Raw genomic sequence first — 6,245 nt, forward strand, 5'->3', positions numbered from 1 at the left:
TTTTTTTAATTTTTTTTCAACGTTTTTATTTATTTATGGGACAGACAGAGACAGAGCATGAACGGGGGAGGGGCAGAGAGAGAGGGAGACACAGAATCGGAAACAGGCTCCAGGCTCCGAGCCATCAGCCCAGAGCCTGACGCGGGGCTCGAACTCACGGACCGTGAGATCGTGACCTGGCTGAAGTCGGACGCTCAACCGACTGTGCCACCCAGGCGCCCCTTGGCTGGCACTTCTAATCTCAATTCAGATCTTCTGTCCTCAGCAGGGCTGTTGCGAGTTTGCTCCACACACATGTATTCCAGGGCTCAGCAGAGATGTAGGCAGGCAGAATCCGGAGATCCTCCCCCAGCGTTTGTAGCTCCCCTGCACTCAGTCTTCTGGGTCCCCACAAAGACAGCAGTTCTTCTACCAGCAGCCCTGCCACCCCATGCACCACACTGACGGCCTAGCCCTCATCTAGAAGCTGTGGAAATGGACACTCATGCCACAGGATCCCCCCCCCCCCCCACCCAGGCCCCGCCTCCTCACCACAATCTGCCTGCTTCTGTTCACTCACCAGGGCCTTCAGATAGTTGTGTTTTACTTTAGAATAGTGCGCATTCTGTTCAGAGTTTATAGTTATCATCTGCAGGAGGGTTGGTCTGGTAGGGTCTTTCTCAGGCAATACCAGAAGTACAAATTCCTGAATTTAAGTTTTAGTTTCACCAATTACTAAAGCTTTGTGACCTCAGACTAGCTGATTAACTTCTCCAGGCCTCAGTGTGCACATCTGTAAACTGGGATAATAAGAGCACTCACTGAATAGGGTTCTGATGGGGATAAGAAGAGATAACGTGTATCTGGTGCAGAGCAGTAAAGGGCAGCTATTGCGGGACTCTCCATGCTGCCGCATGGTGGCAATTCAGCTTCAGCAATGATAACGTCTTCCAATCTAACTAGATGCTCATCTACTGAGTGGCTACTATGTGCCCAGCATGAGAGATGAAAGTGATAGTAAACACCTTGCTCTCTGGAAGCTCACATCATAGTTGAAGCCCAGTGGGCAGAGAGGTAGCACAGGCCTTCGGGAAACAAAGATGTTAAGTACTGAGTAGAGGGGGCAGCAGGGACTCACACATGAGCACACAGTCTCCCCCCAGAACTGCACAAAGCTCCTTTTCCTGCTGCAGCAGGCAAGTTTCCCATGATGTTTCCAATAACAGGCGTTTGCGGTATGAATTTAACAATTTCATAGTCTGGTGGCAAATACATTTGTGCATTTGTGCTGGATGAGCTTGTCAGACACATCTTCCCACAGCGCTTCTGTTTCCTAGTCCTAGTGGAAGGCCTCCCCTCGGACCACCCCCCCCCCCCACACCCAGACCACAGTCAAACATCAATCAGACCTATGCAACCCGCAGACGAGGGAAACTCTTTCATACCAGTCCTCGACCCCAGGTTCCCAGGGTTTGACAATACCCTTTAGTGTACTGTACAGATACCCTCAAACATGCTTTAGCTGGGAGAAGAGCTGAAGTAATCCCTTTTTTACCCTCTGGGAGTCATACTTAACCAGGTCTATGAGCAGGTGGCCCCCGTCTTGATCAGTTCAAGCTGCTTTAACAAGACACCATAGACTGGATGAATTATAAACAGCAGACATGGAAGTCAGACCAGGACGCCAGCATATCTGGGTGAGGGCCCTCTTCCAGGTTGCAGACTTCTTGTTGTACCCCCACATGGTGGAAGATGCTAGCGGGCTCTCTGGAGCCTCTTTTATAAGGCACTGATCCTGTTTAGGAAGATTCCACTCTCATGCCTTGAGCACTTCCTAACGGCCCGCCCCGCCTCCGGATACCATCACTTTTGTCTGGTAGATTTCCACATAGGAATTTGGCAGGAGTGGGGGCTACCGACATTTAGACTGCCCCCTCCCTGCCACAAGCCATGACTTGAAGGCACTGAGAGGACTACTTCTCCCTCCCCCATATCTCTTTTCACTCTCCTGCAATTGCTGCTAATGGCTCAGAAAAGAAAGGCAGAGTGTTGCCTGTTAAGAGGGGCTCTATTCCCTAATTCAGTGACATTATACTACTTGCGTACAGATGTGGAGTATTGTGGTTGGCATGGTTTATTGGAGATGCTATGGCCAGAAGGTAAGACATCAAAATAAGTAAACAAAACAGGACAAAAACAAGTTCTTTCCGTAGGGTCGATGTGTGTGCACTTGGTGCAGAGGAAGCCATTTATTCAACTTTCTACGTGCAACACTTTCTCAGGCCCACCATGTGTCAGTCCCTGAGATGGGACTGGTGACAAAAAGGTGAACTCGATACTGTTCTTGCGCTTCAGGCATTCACAACCAGCCCAAGTGTCGGAAATGAAAAATCAATGGGCTCTGATACAAAAATCTGTTATGATGGAGGAATAAACAGAATATCAAGGGAACCCAGAGCGGGTGGGAGGTGTCGGAGAAAACACCAGAGGTGTAAGGGGCCTAGGGTTGAGCAGTACTTTGCAAGGCAGATGGGGTGAGTGGACAGAGGGCAGGTGTAAGGACAAAGAACAGTAGGTATGGAGGCAGAGCTGAGGGAGTGAGTGGGTATTCAGGGCTGTGAGAATTCCAGTGTGGCTGGAGCGCAGAGCACATGGGTGGGAGAGTGGCCAGAGGGGGGTGGGAAGGTGGTCAGTGGTCAGACCACAGAGGCCCTTGTGTGTCAGTCGAAGGGATCTGGATTGCATTTCGTGGCCCTGGGGGAGTCAGTGGAGCAGTGATCTGTGGAAGTAACACCCGGGAGCTGAGTTGAGAGGGGCAGGCTGGGGGAAAGTCAGGCCTGAGTAACCAGGCCAGGGCAAGGACAGGAGAGGTGGGAAGAACATCGGCCATGGCCTCTGCCTACCTTACAGTCAAGCCCAGGGCTGTCCCCCCAACCTGAGGCTCCATGAAAGGTATGCTTGTTTCTTGTGATGCACTTTAAGGGTGTCATATTTGCTTGTTTTATATAAAAAGCCTTGCCTAAAATGTAAAAATCACCATTTTGATCTACTTCCCAGGACTCAAAATAACCTATGTGGCAACACAGCACAGACCCCCGGACCTGGGATGTTAGAAGGGAGCTTGGGTACCCTCTCATCCAACTCCTGATTTGATGGAGGGTCTTTCAGAAAAGGCTTGACCTTGACCAATTTCCTGCAAACAGATCCAGTGCAATCCGACCAAGCCCTCTGCACATGATGCGGAAGGATGGAGTGTGTCTGCCAAGAAAGTGGCTTTCAACCTTCCAGATACCATATTTTTGAAGTTTCAAATGGAATATTTTCCATTCTTACCAAGAATTACTCACATTTATGATTAACACTACTGAAGCCAAAACAATAATGCTGGGTATAGAGATCTGAAGCTGAGTATCAATCCTGTGGGTCCTGTTTTTCTATTTTTTTATTTTAGAGAGACGAAGGGAGAGAGAGACAGAATCTTAAGCAGGCTCTACACTCAGCATGGAGCCCAACGCGGGGCTTGATCCCATGACCGTGGGATCATGACCTGAGCTGAAATTGGTGGATGGTGGGTGTACTATGGAATGGAGGAAAGTAATTAATCAATATATGTATATGTAAGCACACACACACACACACACACACACACACACACACACACAACTCTGGATGAGAGGAAGTCACAGGTTAGATTCTCCGGAATCAGATACTGAAGCAGGACCTGGAGTGCAAGATACTCTTAGGGGGTGAATCCCTGTGAAGGGAAAAGGGAGAAAGGATGGGACAAGCGGGAGAAGCTGAAGTGTCATAAGGCCTTGGCCATCAGCAAGGAGCTCGGAAGCAATTTTTATTTTGCAAAAATATTGCAATATTTTATTGTCTGAAATAGCTGTGCTTTTTTTTTTTTTTTTTTTTTTAAGTAAATCCCTACCTCCAATGTGGGGCTCAAACTCACGACCCTGAGATCAAGAGTTGCGTGTTCTACTGACTGAGCCAGCCAGGTACCGCATTTTGAAAAGTGTTTACTTAAAGAAATAAATTTAAAAAAAAAAATTGCTGTGCCTTTACATCCTTGCCTGTTTTACTGCTTGCAAACCGTCTTCAGAAGGGCATGGCCTTGAACATGACGGCTTCCCACAGTGAGGTGGCTCTTTGCAGCTGAGGCCGACCCTGAGGGAGCTGGCCCCTGGAAGCTGCCCGCTGCCTGCGCTGCCCCTGGATGGGCAGCAGGTCCTTTCGGAGGTAGAGATCCAGCTGGTGCATCTCATCTACCGCAGACCATGGTACCCTTACGTTCTTGGCCATTTCATCCCGACTGCCTCTTTTGGCCGACTATAACTCATGCTGGAGTTTCCTTCCCACTCCCTGTGCTGCCTCCCCCATCTCTCTTGGTTCAGTTTCTATCCTCCTTGCTCAACTAAAGGCAATCTGAGGGTGGGAAGGTGAAGAAGAAAAGAACTATCCCAGGCCTCTCCCTCCACCTCTCCAGTGCTGGATGTGGCTATGTGCAAATATTTATAGTTCCAATGACCTTCAATCCCTGAGGGTTGGCTTCAGCTTCCGACTTCAGAGTCATTAATCATTTATGATTATTATCCAAATCATTAATCCCCTGAAATAGGCCCTCCATCCTGCCTCTATTTATCACCTTTCTTGCAAACCCCCAAATCCCTATTCTCGTTGCTCAGAAACTACATTTGAGGCAACATTTCACTATACATTTTAAATCCTTTGTTTTGTGCACAAGTCTCTGCAAAAGTTAATAACCGAGGGGTAGGGATATGCACCTTTTTTATTCCCTGAAGTGCGTAGATAGTAGTGGGTGCATGGTGTGTACTCGTGTATTTTGTATTGAACCAAAGGAAATTTCTTTTAAAAGGTATGTTCAAAACATAACGTGGCTAAATTCCTATCACATACAAGCACTTCTAGCTGCTACAGTGTCCTATCTGGAGGAAAATGAGTGCTTGGGAAGGAGTCTGGAGAAGCAACATGTGGGAATTTATGTTCATTCATTTACCAGCCAGAAAAAACAGCAATTTTTAGCCATGTGGAATGGGCTCCAGGAGTCATACTGCAAAGGTGGAAGGAGTTAATGGATCCAAGTTAGAATCCACAGCTCCTGAACTGTTAACCTTGGGAGCCACTAGTTATTTTTTTTTCTATAAGGTTTTGGTTTTTTTTTAAGTTTTTTATTTTTGAAAGAGAGAGAGTACAAGCCAGAGAGAGAGGGAAAGAGAGAATCCCAAGCAGGCTTCATCCACTCTGTCAGCGTGGTGCCCGATGTGGGGCTGAAACCCACGAACCGTGAGATCATGACTTGAGCTGAAGTCAGATGCTCAACCAATTGAGCCACCAAGGCGCCCCCCACTAGTTATTTCATTTAAAGAATCAGCAACTCCTGTGATCCAATTTTAGGCTCCACAAGATGCATCAAACAAGGAAAGAGTGGCATACTTCCCCCGCCCTTGGCATATTTTAAGATTATTTAAACTCATTCAAAACTGTTGGCTACCTAGAGTGTAGTGTGGGGCTTCTGGGGGCTCTAAGACTTTTTCAAGGGATCTGTGGGGTCAAAACTATTTCATAGTAATACTAGGAAATTATTTGCTTTTTTCACTTTCATTCTTTCAGGAGTATATAGTGGAGTTTTCCAGAGGACATGTGGTGTATAATGACATGGCTCTGGCAACTAATGGAATGTGTGTTTTGTGTTTTCTAGAACCTTCTAAGGTGATGGGTTGAGGGTATAAATATGTGCATTTTCAGACATTAACCGAGCATGTCTGCCATACCTGGACTGCGCTCTTACTAGCTTTCCTTATATCTGCTATAATTTCTATAACCTCATTATTGTCCAATGCATTGTTTTGAAATCCCAAAATTTTCCTTGCATCTGTCTGGAAATTTACCAAGAAATGAGTATACTTTGTTGTCACTTTTTGCAATAATTTAATTTTTTAGAAACTTTTCAAATTTTAAAAATTGTATCTAAAAAGTTTCTTTAAGAATTTCTTATTCAAAGATAAAAAAATTCAGAGGAGATTTTTATTATTGGTAAGGGTAGACTGGTGGCCTGAAAACAAGAGATAAGAAGACTCACTCTTTCAAACCAGCCCTGTAGCCTCTATGTCCAAAGATACTGGAGAAAATGAAACTGAAGAATATCCACAGTTATCTGAAAAGGCTACTAAATTCCTTGTCTCCTTTTCCAACTACATATCTATGTGAGGCCAGATTTTCTTCATATGTTTTAACCAAAGCAA

The sequence above is a fragment of the Herpailurus yagouaroundi genome, unplaced genomic scaffold (assembly GCF_014898765.1).
Source record: "Herpailurus yagouaroundi ecotype Mexico unplaced genomic scaffold, PumYag 210, whole genome shotgun sequence".
Classification (NCBI taxonomy): Eukaryota; Metazoa; Chordata; class Mammalia; order Carnivora; family Felidae; genus Herpailurus; species Herpailurus yagouaroundi.